This window comes from Equus asinus, chromosome 15 (assembly GCF_041296235.1).
Source record: "Equus asinus isolate D_3611 breed Donkey chromosome 15, EquAss-T2T_v2, whole genome shotgun sequence".
Classification (NCBI taxonomy): domain Eukaryota; kingdom Metazoa; phylum Chordata; class Mammalia; order Perissodactyla; family Equidae; genus Equus; species Equus asinus.
In genome coordinates this window covers 13314246-13327845 of record NC_091804.1, presented here as the reverse complement: position 1 = coordinate 13327845, position 13600 = coordinate 13314246, and the positions used below count along the sequence as shown (strand labels likewise).

At 43.0% G+C, this 13600-nt stretch overlaps 2 long non-coding RNA genes across 2 annotated transcripts in view; both read left to right on the top strand.

The window, feature by feature from the left end:
• LOC123277282 (uncharacterized) overlaps positions 1-3806 on the top strand; it is a 59395-nt gene extending 55589 nt beyond the window's left edge. The window contains exons 3-4 of the long non-coding RNA XR_006514108.2: positions 2396-2658; positions 2966-3806. This is a non-coding gene — a long non-coding RNA (uncharacterized lncRNA). The remainder of the gene's footprint in view (positions 1-2395; positions 2659-2965) is intronic.
• Positions 3807-5943: 2137 nt separating this feature from the next.
• The window catches only part of LOC123277177 (uncharacterized), an 86531-nt gene continuing 78874 nt past the window's right edge, over positions 5944-13600 (top strand). Inside the window, exon 1 of the long non-coding RNA XR_011494555.1 lies at positions 5944-6159. This is a non-coding gene — a long non-coding RNA (uncharacterized lncRNA). The remainder of the gene's footprint in view (positions 6160-13600) is intronic.

Sequence of the window (13600 nt, the reverse complement as noted above, 5' to 3'; positions counted from 1 at the left end):
AGGAACTTGTCATAAGATGCAGGTGGCTCAGAGTATCAAAGATGATGTTAGGGAGTCAGGCTCAGAATCAAGTGAAGAGGGGAAGAATCAGGGATGACTAGTGATCTAGGCAGCAAGAAGTAGTTAAAAATCTTGTCATGGGCCTCTCTGGGATTATCATAGGTCTTTTCCGTCATTGAGCATTGGTTAGCTTTTCTCGTGTAACAAACTACTCCAAAACTTTGTGGCTTAAAATACACTGTGTAGCTCATGATTTTGCAGGTTGAGAGTTCGGGCTGGGCTCAGCTGAACTTTTCTGCAGTTCTGGACCAGGCCCAGCTGATCTTAGCCAGGGTCATTCACGCATCTTCCATTAGCTGCCATATTGATTGGGGGCTGGTCTATCTAGGACAGCCCAAATGGGATGGCTTGTTTCTACAACACATGGTCTCTCCTCCTCCAGCAAGCCAGCAAGAATTTGTTCATATGTCAGTTGAGCAGGGATCTAAGAGTGGAACTATGCAAGGTCTCTTGAGTCCCATGCTCAGAACTTTCACGTCACTTCTGCCACATTCTTTCGGCCAAAGCAAATTACAAGGCCAGCCTGGATTCAAGATGTAGGGAAATAGACTTCACTTCCTCATGAGAGGAGCTGCAAAATTCATCTTGCAAAGCAGTATATGGATATGGGTGCAGTGGTGGAGAAGTATTGTGACCATTTTTGCAATTCACCAAACCTCACTTGGATCATATATCTATTCCTTGGGTAGGAGAGAGCTGATCAATTTCATACTCTTCCTAAGAGTAAACACAATGTGGGAGAAGTTAGTTCTCCCCCAAAAATTAAAAAGAAGGGGAGATAACCTGTGTTTGACAGACCTGGTTTTGAAACCCATCACCATGAGCTAATGTGTGACCTCAGCAAAACACAGACCCTCTCAGAGACCATTTTCTCATCTACAAAGTGGATTTAGTAATACTTACAAGGCTGTTGTGAGAATTAGAGTTTATAAAAGTAAGGCACGGGTACCATGTCTATCTGTAGTAGGCACCCAGTACCTTCTCCAGTTTTCAGCTTGAATTGACACAGTGGAATGAAACGTAGATACACACGTTTCAGGTTTTCCTTTTCGTTCTTCAGAAAGTAATACAGGAGAACTTTTAACTTTACAGCTTGACCTACTCTTGCTTTTACCACAGCATTTAGAAACATATGATCATTAGGAAGATCTCTCTTCACCACTGTCAGAAACTTAGGCTGCTACAGGGCTGTTTTCAGCTGGTAAGTATTGGGGTGGCCACAGCATATTCTCGGCTTCCTCCTTTCTTATTGGTTGAGTGGTGGGGGTGTGTCTTAGTCCATTCTGGCTGCTATACCAAAAATACCATAGACTGGGTAGCTTGAACAGTGAATATTTATTTCTCACAATTCTGGAGGATGGGAAGTCCAAGATCAAGGAGCCTGCAGATTCAGCGTCTGGTGAGGACCCGCTTCCTCGTTCCTAGACAGCTGTATTCTTGCTGTGTTACAACATGGTGAAAGGGATGAGGAAGCTCTCTGGGGCCTCTTCTTATTAGGGCACTAATCCCATTCATGATAGCTCCATTCTCATGACCTAATCACCTGCCAGAGGCCTCATGTCCGAACATCATCACATTGGAGATTAGTTTGGGGGACACGAATATTCAGTCTATAGGGGGGTATCATTCTGATTGGCTGGTGCCCATGCTCTACCATTGTTAGATAGTGTGAATATCCCCTCGACTATATCTAAGGAACATCCCACAACTGCAGCAGTGTTCTCTTCTGGAAAATATTGTGGCTTTACAAAGCCTAAGCTGCCATTTGTCTCCAAAAGTGTTTGACAAATGTGCATTGAAGGGATATTTGAGTGAATGAATAGGTAAATGAGTGACTTGGTGAAATCTCCTAGTTTCCTGGTGACAGCTTTAAAAATAAGGAATATCCTAATTAAATGCAGAGTGTGATCTAGCTCTGAAAGCTGCGGGAAGAGAGATTTTAGGGGCAGAATTGTGGATGTAAACTACCACAAAACTGCTTGCTTGCTTCACCTCTTTTTCTTGAAACGGTTTCTCTCTTCAGTCGAAACTAGCTCTTGAAGTAAGTAACACCAGGATTTGCTGTGTGGAATGTAAAGTTGGATGTCATTAATTTGTCCTAAAACTAGCTGTTCTAAGCTTTTGGGACTGTGTGCAGGGAAAGTACCTCCTAGATTTTTAAACTACAATCGTGAGAGCAGGTTTTGGCGGTTTTGTCCACTGTAGACTCCCAAACTGCAAGTGGAATATAGACAAGGATTGAAATGATGTGACTGCCCTCGTGGTTACCCTATACCGTCAGGCTTCATGAGGGTTAAAAGTGCACTCAATGCCCCTCTCTTCCTCGTTTTTCCAGACGGAAGGCTCTGATGGCTTTCAGCCTGTTTGTGCCTCCTCCTCTCCTCTCCTCTTAGAATCTGGGGGACAACGAGCTCAGGAAGAGGGCAGTGAATGGTCAGCAAAGCCCCTTCTGAGGCTAGAGCAACGAAGTTTCATTAGGACACGGTGGATTCTTTTTGCTAAGCAGATCCCATTCGGAGGACCTGAAAGATGGATACATTACTTATCTCCACAGGGAGGCTCCAAGGATTTATCATTGTGAAGAGGCACAAAGGTCGGGTGAGTGGCTGTGCGGGATGCACTGGTTTGCTTGGGCATTCTCGGTTGACATCTGTTGTTCTGTCATCCACATGGGTTAGCTTTTGTCCTTGCCATTTTCCTTTAAGTGAAGAACTATTATCTGTATCTGGATTAAAATGATCTGCGAGAGGCCTGGAAGCCCTCCACGTTGTCCTTCCACTCCTCCCATGCCCTTGCCTCGCAGTGTGTGAGGTGGGTGCGGAGTAGATAGGGTTCTCATTTCAACAAGTGGTCAAATCTGAAAAGGAGTAGAGATGACCAATTTTTCTTTCCTAACTCTTTCCAGATGCATCAAAATCAACATCTCCCTTCCTAGAACAGCATGCACAATGCATCCAGGCGGGAGTGGCTGCAGTCAGCTAACTTCCTCTGGAGGTGGTGGTGGGAGAGGAACGAAGGCTCTGTTCCTGACAGACACTCAGTGTAGCAGCCAGTTGTGCCATGGCCCTGGGGCAGCCTGCACAATGCTTCCAAGGCACGCTTTGAATAGAAGATCACTGAAAGTGGCTCTATTAATGATTTGACTGGTCTTTTTGTCACCTGGCTCATGGAATTTAAGATTCTGGAAGTTCATGCTGGTGAAGGTGAACTATTTTTTGTAAATGAGTTTTCTCGATTTGGTTGCATCTTCTTCAAAACCACCTGGAAATCATTGAATAAAATTGTTCAGTGAATGGAGTGTCAAGAAAATTTCAGCAGTTGAAGCTCTTAAAGACCTGAGACTATTGACAAAAAAGTTTACAGATAGGAAGATATTTGAGTTCATTTTTACAAATTAAACATGTTAAACAATGAGGGCTGGAATGGTGTGTGAGATTTCCATTTGAAAATAGAATTATGGTATCGAAAAACTCTTGTGCGAAGTTTTATCTATTGATAGAGCTCCTATTTTTAACCAGATAGAGTTGTATTCTACATACTGGAAGAAAATGAAATTGAGAAGGTCCAGGATTCTGTATCATCAAAGTTTGGCAAAATATTCAAAAATATTATCAATAAAATGAAGTTTTTTTGAAAAATTTTGCTTGTAAAAATATTTGCCTGAGTTCTCTGAAGAGAGACAAAAGTCTGTACCTGTGAAAATATTTGGGCTGAAATATTTCAATAAAAAGGTAGCCTTGATAATGGCCTTTGCTATCGACTGCACTGTGTAACCCTCCCACCTGCCGCCCCAGTTTATCTGTTGAATATCTGTCCCCCAGTGTGACTGCATTTGGAGATACGGTCTATAAGCAGGTATTTAAGGTTAAATGAGATCATAAGGGTGGGGCCCTAATCCAACAGGGTTAGTATCCTTATAAAAAGAGACACACAGGAGCTCTCTCTTGCTTTCTCTCTCTCCCCGCTTCCCTCATCCTCGCTCTTCCATCCTCTCCCTCCTCCTGCTATGTGAGGACACAGCAAGTAGGAGCCCACCTATAAGCCAGGAGGGGAACCTCCAGCAGAAACTGAATTGGCCAGCACCTTGATTTGGACTTCCCAGCCTCCAGAACTGTGAAAAATAAATTTCTACAGTTTAAGCCATCCAGTCTGTCATATTTTGGTATAGCAGACTGAGAAGACTGAGATAGCCTTCATTTAGTAGAATTTACTGTGAGCTTGGCAAGTAACACAGTAAATGTAAAGAAATTTTCTCTTTAAAAGAATAAAAAGTTTCACATACTTTAATCATGCAATTCTGAAAAAGAGCTCAGGCATTTTTATGAAAATAAGAAAAATTATGAGATAATGTTGAAAAACATTATGGTATAAGAGACTGATTAACGTATAAAAATAAATACAAAGGAAAATCGTTTTGCTTGTGTGTGTGTTGTTGGTGAGGAAGATTTGCTCTGCGCTAACATCTGTTGCCAATCTTGCTCTTTTTCTTTTTCTTTGCTTGAGGAAGCTTAGCCCTGGGCTAACATCTGTGCCAATCTTCCTATGTTTTGTACATGGGTCACCACCACAACATGGCTTGACAGAGGTGTAGCTCTGCGCCTGGGATCCGAACCCATGGACACATGCTGCCAAAGCAGAGCAGTCTGGACTTAACCCCTCCACCACAGGGCTGGCCCCCTTGTGTTCTTTTTTAATGTTCAGACAATAAATATTGTTTAAAATTTAAAAGATATATATGGCTACATTTTATGTTAATATTTTAGAATATTATTTTTCAAAAATAGTTTTGAATAGAACTACTTTATAGTTCTACTGATAAATTAAAATCAATATGTTGGCTAATTTTTTTAAATTCAAAACATTATTTCATTTTGTTTATTTTTAACACCTTTTCTCATTCTCAGAATTGTCCCAGATTGGACCAAAAATTATATGTTCACCCCTGGGGCCAGCCCGGTGGTGCAGTGGTTAAGTTTGCACGTTCCGCTTTGGTGGCCTTGGGTTCACCAGTCCGGATCCCGGGTGCAGACCTATGCCGTGCTGTGACAGGCGTCCCACATATAAAGCAGAAGAAGATGGGCACAGATGTGAGCTCAGGGCCAGTCTTCCTCAGCAAAAAAGAGGAGAATTGGCAGCAGATGTACACTCAGGGCTAATCTTCCTCAAAAAAAAAAAAAAATTGTATAGTTGCTCTTTGTAAAGATGAAATGTTCACTCTGGATAAGGCATTTTCATGGAAGTTTGTAGCTGTTGTCCCTTAATTAACTTACTTTCAGCTCTAGAGCATTATATTAACCATGGTAGAGACATTCATTGTTAGTCCCTAGACCTCTTAAATCTCACCATGATTCATGATTTGTGATGACGATAATGATTGACATTTCTGAACGGTCACTACTTGTCTGACCCTGTGCTCCGTGCTTCACTTGTGACAGTCTGTTAAGTCTTCACAAGCATCCTGTGAGACAGACGCTGTTACTGTCTGTTATGTGTGTACCTGGTGTGTCTAGTAGTTACAGTAAGCACTCAATAAATAGAAATCAATCTCTAGCTTACAGAAGAGAAAACTGAGCTTAGAGCCTAAGTCACTAGCCAGAGCATCTCGTGGGAACGTTCTTTCAAAGAAAGTGCCTTGGGCACCTTCAGTAGTTCTGATTCAGTTTGGGCAGGTTGCAACCCTTCTCGCTAAAGGAAACCATGGCAAGAGAGGGAAAGAAAGTAGTGTGGAACCCTCTAAATTAAAGCAACCCCCATGTTAAAGAGGAATGAGGAAATTCAGATATCCTAAGTTGGATGTTACCGTTACTTTAAGAAAGAGGGGTATTATATTCCCCCCAACACTAGCCCCCCTCATCCCCCAAGACCCCTTTGCACTGGTTTTGTGAATCAACAGAGAACACAATTCTGCCGAAACGGAGGTAGCCCAGTTTGGCTTCAGGAGCCTGGTCACAAAGAGTCTTCACCTTGACTCTGAGCCAGGAGGGAGAAGCAGCAGACAGAGGACGGAGAGATTTTAGCTGCATGGTCTGGCTCTGTCTTCTCTACCACCAAAAATGACGGAAAAGAAAAGAAGCAGAAAAACAAAACGCCAGACAGAAGGTAGGAGGAGACACTGGGGCAGCTCCAGCTTTCAGCAAGCCGGCTCTGTTCCACTTCCTTTTGATTGTCCAGGAAAGCTAAGAAAAGTAAAAACAGGGCTGCGAGTGCGTGAAAGCAGCCCCGTGGAAACGTTATGTTAAACAATCAGCCAGTGGGTCAATTGTGAAGGGCGTTAATGTGTGAGACCCCGATAAAGAGATTTGCACGAATGGCCACAAAGCATTTCATATTTACATACGGATCCAAGTTTGTTCTGCACAACAGTATAAATATAACTAAGGTGGGGTGGAGAATGTGATTTGGAAATCAGCCGATTTTAAGGAGGCCAACACAAACACTCCAACAAATGCAGTGTTTCGCACAGGCTTTTGTGCTCATTACTAGTTGTTGGCATGAGCTCATAAAAACAGAAAGGGCCGTGAAACATAGTGATTGAGATATGGTATGCCCTGGTGGTAATAAAGTATACTGTTTACGTGAAAACAGCCTTATTGTCATGTACATTGCCTTTCCTGGAAGATGATGGTCTTGTTTTATTTTGTTTCATGGTGGTAGTGAAATCCTAGAGAAGTGTACATTTCAGGAGGGCTTCAATTTCTTTCAATGGCTACCTCCTCATGCAATAGGTCCAAGGGCAAAAGTCTCCAACTTTGAAGGCTTTTTAAATTAGGTTTTTAATATAAAGGAATATATTTTAGCCTCTTTAGCAAATTCATACTGCATGAAAGGGTATTTTATAATAGACTGAGCAGGCTATATAAAATTAAGTAAAGCTGGATCTGGTGCCTGAAAATATTTGGCAGATATCCCTGGAAAGCCACATTTGAACATTTTTAATATATATTATGAGGCAGAAAAGAATAATTATCTTCTATTGAAGTTCCCAAGTGAGAGAAATCTGTTCGTAGAGCCCTTTCAAAGAAAACTGTCTGTGTTGCAAAACTGTTGTGTTTGGGATGATGTCCTCTTGCTCTGGCTTATAGCTCGTGGCTTGTTTCTCATAGAAAAGGCAGGCACGACCCAGACATTACTCCACTATTTCATGAAACTGCTACCTTAAGCAAGGTGTTTTTGCCAAGGGCCTTGAAATACTCGGCTAGGAAGTTTCCAGAATAAAGACTTTTGAACCCTAGGAGTGTGATACCGTGGAGGGTTTGGGAACAAAACCTACCTTGAGTGACTCTCTCCCTTCTTTCTTTCTTTCATTTTTTTTTTTTTTTTTTTTGAGGAAGATTAGCCCTGAGCTAACATCTGCTGCCAATCCTCCTCTTTTTTGCTGAGGAAGACTGGCCCTGAGCTAACATCCATGCCCATCTTCCTCTACTTTATATGTGGGACGCCTACCACAGCATGGCTTTTGCCAAGCGGTGCCATGTCTGCACCCAGGATCCGAACTGGCAAACCCTGGGCCACCGAGAAGCAGAACGTGTGAACTTAACCGCTGCACCACCTGGCCGGCCCCTCTCTTCTTTATTTCTAACTGGGCTCTTGATTTAGAATAAATTGCTTTTCTTATTCCTTTCTCCAGAGAGGGGAACCTTTCCCTGGAAGCACTCATGTGTGTCCAAAACACTGCACTTCTGAGGCCAGCCCCGGTTTTAGTTTAGGTTCCCTCAAAGGCAGACCCTCTGATGAGACTTTTGGTGTAAGTAGATTATTTGAGAGTGAATCCTAGGGAGCACACGGAAGGAGTGGGGAAAGTGAGAGAGGGAAGGGAAGAAAGCCAATGAAGGTTGTGAAGGGACAGAATACCTCCACAGGGCTCAGTCCTGCTGGGGACCCTCTGGATCACTGTGTAAAACACAACTGAAAATTGTCCCGTGGAGGATGAGGCAGCTTGGAGATGTATTCACCAACTCTGGTCCCTCTTGTGTTGGGGGTTGCTCCTAAGTTGTTACCATGCAACTGAGACTTTCCAGTCTGCCTTATGTTGGTAGAGCCAGAGCCAGAGAATGGCCTTGGGCAGAGAGAGACAAGGAGAACCAGGTCCATTTATAGTGGAGCTCTTTGCAGGCTCCCTTGGGGATAGGCCAAGTGGATTTCGGTGGGAACCTGGGAGCGTCAGCTACAGCCAACAACTCTGCCAGTTAAGGCAGGCTTCTTACAAACAAAAAGCTTGTAGTTTTGATAAGTGCCCCATTCTGTGTTTTTTTTCTTAGTGTAAATCTCCCTAGTCTTTTGCCGTAAATGGGTAACTGTGGCATTTAATATCCTTAATTGCTAATAAAAGGAATAATTATAGAATTTATCATTTATTGAGTGCTCACCCTGTGTCAAATGTGGCCCTTATCTCATGACATCATATCCTCCACTATCTGAAAGTAGAGCGTTCCTATGAAACTTACATAAGCCAAAATGGCATAAAGTGAAGCAGCAATTACCATTAATTTGAATGGGGAAAATTTTGAATGTTCCCAGACAGAAAAAAATCACCTACCAAATCAAACCAAATAACACATAAAACCTAAAATAACACTAACATCTAGTGAAAGCAGCAACGATATGATAAATACACAGCCTGTATAAAGTAGAAGTAATTGTATGTACAGTAATTTCACTTACCAGAATTGGGAGGACGGTGAGTGCACTGGAAGACTGGCAAGTGGCAGTGGTGGTGGTGATGTGTTGGGCTGAGTCGTCGGAGGTCGGGGTGCTGGGAGGTACAGGAGACGGGGGTGTATGACAGAGAGGAAAAGGGTCATCTATTAACATCTCATCGTTATCCGACTCTATCAGGACAGGCGGGTCGCTAATATCTATACTTTCTTCTCTGTCTGTCTGCCTCCATGTCGAAGTTTGAGGTTCCTCACCTGCTGTGGCTGATGTGGAAGGCTTGAAATATGACAGTATGCTTGACTGCTTAGCCTTAATAATGGCTCGCTGCAAAACAAATGCTGAACGCTATTTTTGCCTTTTGTCATAAAAACAAAAATCCTCTTTGGATTTCTTTTGATTAGCGAAAACAGGCACTAATGTAGGTCTTTTGTAAAAGCAAAGTGGTATAAAGTGAACTTTTGGATAGTGGAGGAAACCTGTATGTAAAAATTAACTCAAATTGAGTTCTAGATCTAAACATAAAAGCTGAAAATAGAAAATTAAAAATAGAAGCTAAAAATATAAAACTTTAGAAGACGTGGGGCAAAATCTTCACTACTTTGGGATAGGCAAACCCTTCTTAGATATGACTCAAAAGAACTAATTTTAAAAGGAAAAAAGGGGCCAGCCCCGTGGCCGAGTGGTTAAGTTCATGAGCTCTGCTTTGGTGGCCCAGGGATTCATGGGTTCAGATCCTGGACCTGGATGTGGCACTGCTCATCAAGCCATGCTGAGGTGGCATCCCACATGCCACAACTAGAAGGACCCACAACTAAAATATACAACTATGTACTGGGGGGATTCATGAAGGACTTTTATGTAAAATATATAAATAGTTCTTACAATTCAACAATAAGAAGACAGATGACCCAATACAAAAATAGGCAAAAGACTTGAATAGGTATTTCAAAATAGAACTTATACAAATGGCCAATGTTATAGACTGAATATTTGTGCCCCTTCAAAATTCATGTTGAATTTTGCCCAATGTGATGTCTAATGCCCAATGTGATGGCATTTGGAAATGGGGCTTTTGGGAGGTAATATCATTAGAGAGGGTGTAACTGCAGGGCCCTAGTCTGATAAGATTAGTGCCCTTGTAAGAAGAGACATTAGAGAGCTTTGTCTCTCTCTTTCTCTCTCTCTCTCTGTGTCTCTTGTCCCATCCCACCCCCAACCCCTCAACCCCTGCTGTGAGTACACAGCAAAAAAATGGCTGGCTGTAAGCCAGGAAGAGTGCCCAACCATGCTGGAACCATAATCTCAGAGTTCTAGCTCCCAGAACTGTGAGAAAATAAATTCTGTTGTTGTTTAAGCCACTCAGGCTATGGTTTTGTTACGGCAGCCCAAGCTAACACGAAGTCTGTGAAAAGATGTTCAACATTGTTAGTCATGAGGGAAATGCAAATTAAACACGCAATGAGGTATCACGCTACACACCCACCGGAAGGATAAATTCTAAAAGATTGACACTACTTGAGACAGAAAGTAGAATGGTGGGTTTCAAGGGGCTGGAGGGAGGGAGAAACAGGGAGTTGTTATTTACAGGGTGTAGAGTTTTAGTTTTGCACGATGAATAGAGTTCTGGAGATGGATGGTGCTGATGGTCACATCACAATGTCAATGTAATTAATGCCACTGAACTGTACACCTAAAATGGTTAAGATAGTAGATTTTGTTATATATATTTTACCACGATTAAAAAAAGAGTCACATAGTTAGAACACAACAGAATGATAGAACCTAAACCCAGGTCATCGGTTCCAAGTTCAAAACACTTTTCTTTACAGCCAGCTGCCTTTTGGATGTTGTTAGGCAGGTTTCTCCCTACCTGACTTGATAGAGAGGAAAAGCATGAATTTGATCACTTAATACCATGACTTCAGAGATGGTGGGCTAGCCCTGTCTCTCATAAAAGAGGAGCCCTCCTAATTTGCTTGATGCTGCCTGATATTGGACTATTTTAGTGTTTCTCAGTCTTGGCAGTATATTGGAATCACCAGGGAAGATTTAAAAAATATTGATGCCTGGCTTCCACTCCACCTCCCAACCTGGGTATTCTAATGCAACAGACTCTGGGGTGTGGCCTGGGCATCAGGATTCTGAATGCAGCCAAGACTGAGAATGACAGCTGTGTGACGAGATGGGGTGTCTTGATTCCTAATAGCATAGGGTACCCCTGTGCGGCAGAACTCTGGACGTTTCTCAGATCCCAAGTACCTGAGCCAAACTGTAGGCTTAGGTATCTTATCCTCAGCTCTGGAGGAAAGTCTATCAGATCCTTTCCTGAACCTCTTAGAGGGAGGAGGAGTTAACATAACGTGTTTAAAGCAGGGGCCCTGGAGTCTGGCCGCCGGCATTGAAACCCTGGTTGCATCATCTACTCTCTGTGTACCCTCAGCCTAATTGCTTAACCTCTCTGAATTCCCAAATGGGCATGATGCAGTTCCTCACTCACAGAATTATTTGAGGAATGGGTGAGATAATTTCTCTAAAACACAATATCCAGCAAAGCCTGAAAACGTAATGAGTTTTACAACTGATTATGAAGAACTCATAAACTTGAGGTCTGGTATTCTTTTAAAATTTTTTTTCTCAGTTTATAGAGAGACAAATTTCTTCAACGTAATATATAGATGGTATATACTGACTGCCTGCGTGGTATATACTGACTGCCCTGGGTTTCTAAAGGCGAAGAGAGAAAGGGAAGGAGAGAAGAAGGGATAGAGAGAGAGAAAGAAATAAAGGTGAGGGGAGGTGTGTGTGTGTGTGTGAAAATGGATAAAATAGAACAAGAGAGAATGGTCAGACTACCAAAAGGCATTTACTAAAAGATGGGAATTGGGGAAAATGTTTTGACTTCCTGAACTTGACACCAGATAGAAACAGAAGCTTCGAGAGACCAGAGAGCAAAGATTTAAAGCCTCCTCTGAAGGGAGAGGGCTGCCACCCAGGGATGACAAGAACCTTGGCAGAAGAGATGGGGAGAAGAAAGAATGAAGCTTGGAATCAGCCAGGAGGAAAGAGACTTCAGAGAAAGACCGTGACGGCCAACACTTCAAATATTTATTTTTTTATACTGCTACGTAAAAAGTTAAACTTGGAGGAAAAGCATGTTTGGATTTATATTCTGAATCATTTCTGTAATGAAAAAAGCCCGTCTTTGAACTGTGCGTAGGAGCTACAGAAAATGGACTCTGCCTTGTGGTGAATCCCAATTCACCACCACATCTTCATCCAGACTTGAGGGTGGCCTGAGCCTCTTGAAGTACTAACCATGAGATCTTGAGTTCTACTCCGGAGAGCTTGCAAGTCTGTTTACCGTACTCCCCCCATGGCCAAAGTCATACCCCCTGCAGTGGGGAGGAAACACTGCCTTGACCAGCTGCAGAGAGCTCAGAGGAGGGAGGCACCTGCCCAAGAAAATGAGCTCAGATCCTCTGATGATGGTGCAGCTGGAGGCTTGGCAGGCATCTGTGAGGGTCCCCCTGGATGGTTTTCATCGTTCAGAAGGGTGTGTTGTCCATGCACCTCAGGGTGGGTGCTGGGAATGTCCGTAGCTCATTCCCAATTGTGTTCGTTCCATCTGCTGACTAATCCTTCTGAGACTTAGTCAGAGGGAAGGCTTTTGGCTGCTCCTTTTTGTGCACAAAACATGGGCCCCCACTATTCTTACTGGTTGGGAGAGTTAGCCCTTTTCTCCATCATCTGGCAAGTCTACAAATTTCTGCTGTAAGACTGGCTACCCTTGCCTTTCACTCCCTCAAAACTCCTCTGTCCTGGAGCTCAAACGGGTCGGAGTGTGCAGTGTCTGAACCTCAAGAGGGTCCTCCATTCTCTTTTCTCTCTGCTCAGCACGTCACTCCACACAGGGGTAGGAAAGGCAGTTCGGGCCCCTTCATGCCCATTTTCTACCCGCCCACCAACTTGATGAGTCCCAATGAGATTAACTCAGGGAAAAGAAAATCTCCAAGGAGTTCCCACAAGCCAAGGGCTGGGCCCCCTCCCTGGTGCCATTGGGTCGGCTAGCCTACATTTTTTGAAGTTGTATTTTTTTTTTTAATATGACAGTTCAGGCTTGAAAACCAGTACATTTGGAAATATAAACTAGATGAAAACAAGCTATAATGAAAGTGAAAAAAAAAAAACGTATCAGTTTACTGCCTATTGAAAATCAGGACCAGATGAGGCTGTGAGGCTCTGGGCATTTAATTCACTGGAGGAGGTCACTGCTTGGCGAAAACCAGGCCCAGCCTGCGTTGGCTTCCCCTCAGCAATATTGTGTTTATTTATTTGTGCCTTTCCCTAGTTTGTGGAGGGAAATAATGAGCCAGATTGTTTGAAGTGCTTCCTGCCTTTCTATATCATGGTGTGTTTCATTTCATTTTATTTCATTTCATTGGAGAGAGGGGTAGGAAAAGGGCATCAGTGGCCAACTTGAGAATCTATTTTGTTTCCTAAAATATGCTGAGGGCTAGAAGAGGGAAGGAGAGGTGTCAATAGGCAGGTAGGATGCTCAGTGAAAGAAAGGTGGGAAATGGAGGCTGCTCCAGCCAGGACTATGAAATATTGGACTTTATATAGTCACTGCATAGGGTGGAGAAAAGCAACATGGAGTAGGAGTACATAGCGGTGCTATTCCAAGTGTGGTCCACGGACTGGCAACATCAGCATCAGCATTGGTATCACTTGAGAGCTTGTTAGAAATGCAAATCCTCAGCTGTCACATCAGCCCTTCTAGATCAGAATCCCTGTGATTCTTTTGCTTAGAGGTTGCACACTGGCAAGCCAAAGACCACTTTAAATCAACACACCCGTTTTGTTTTAGCTATAGAGTGTTGGCCTG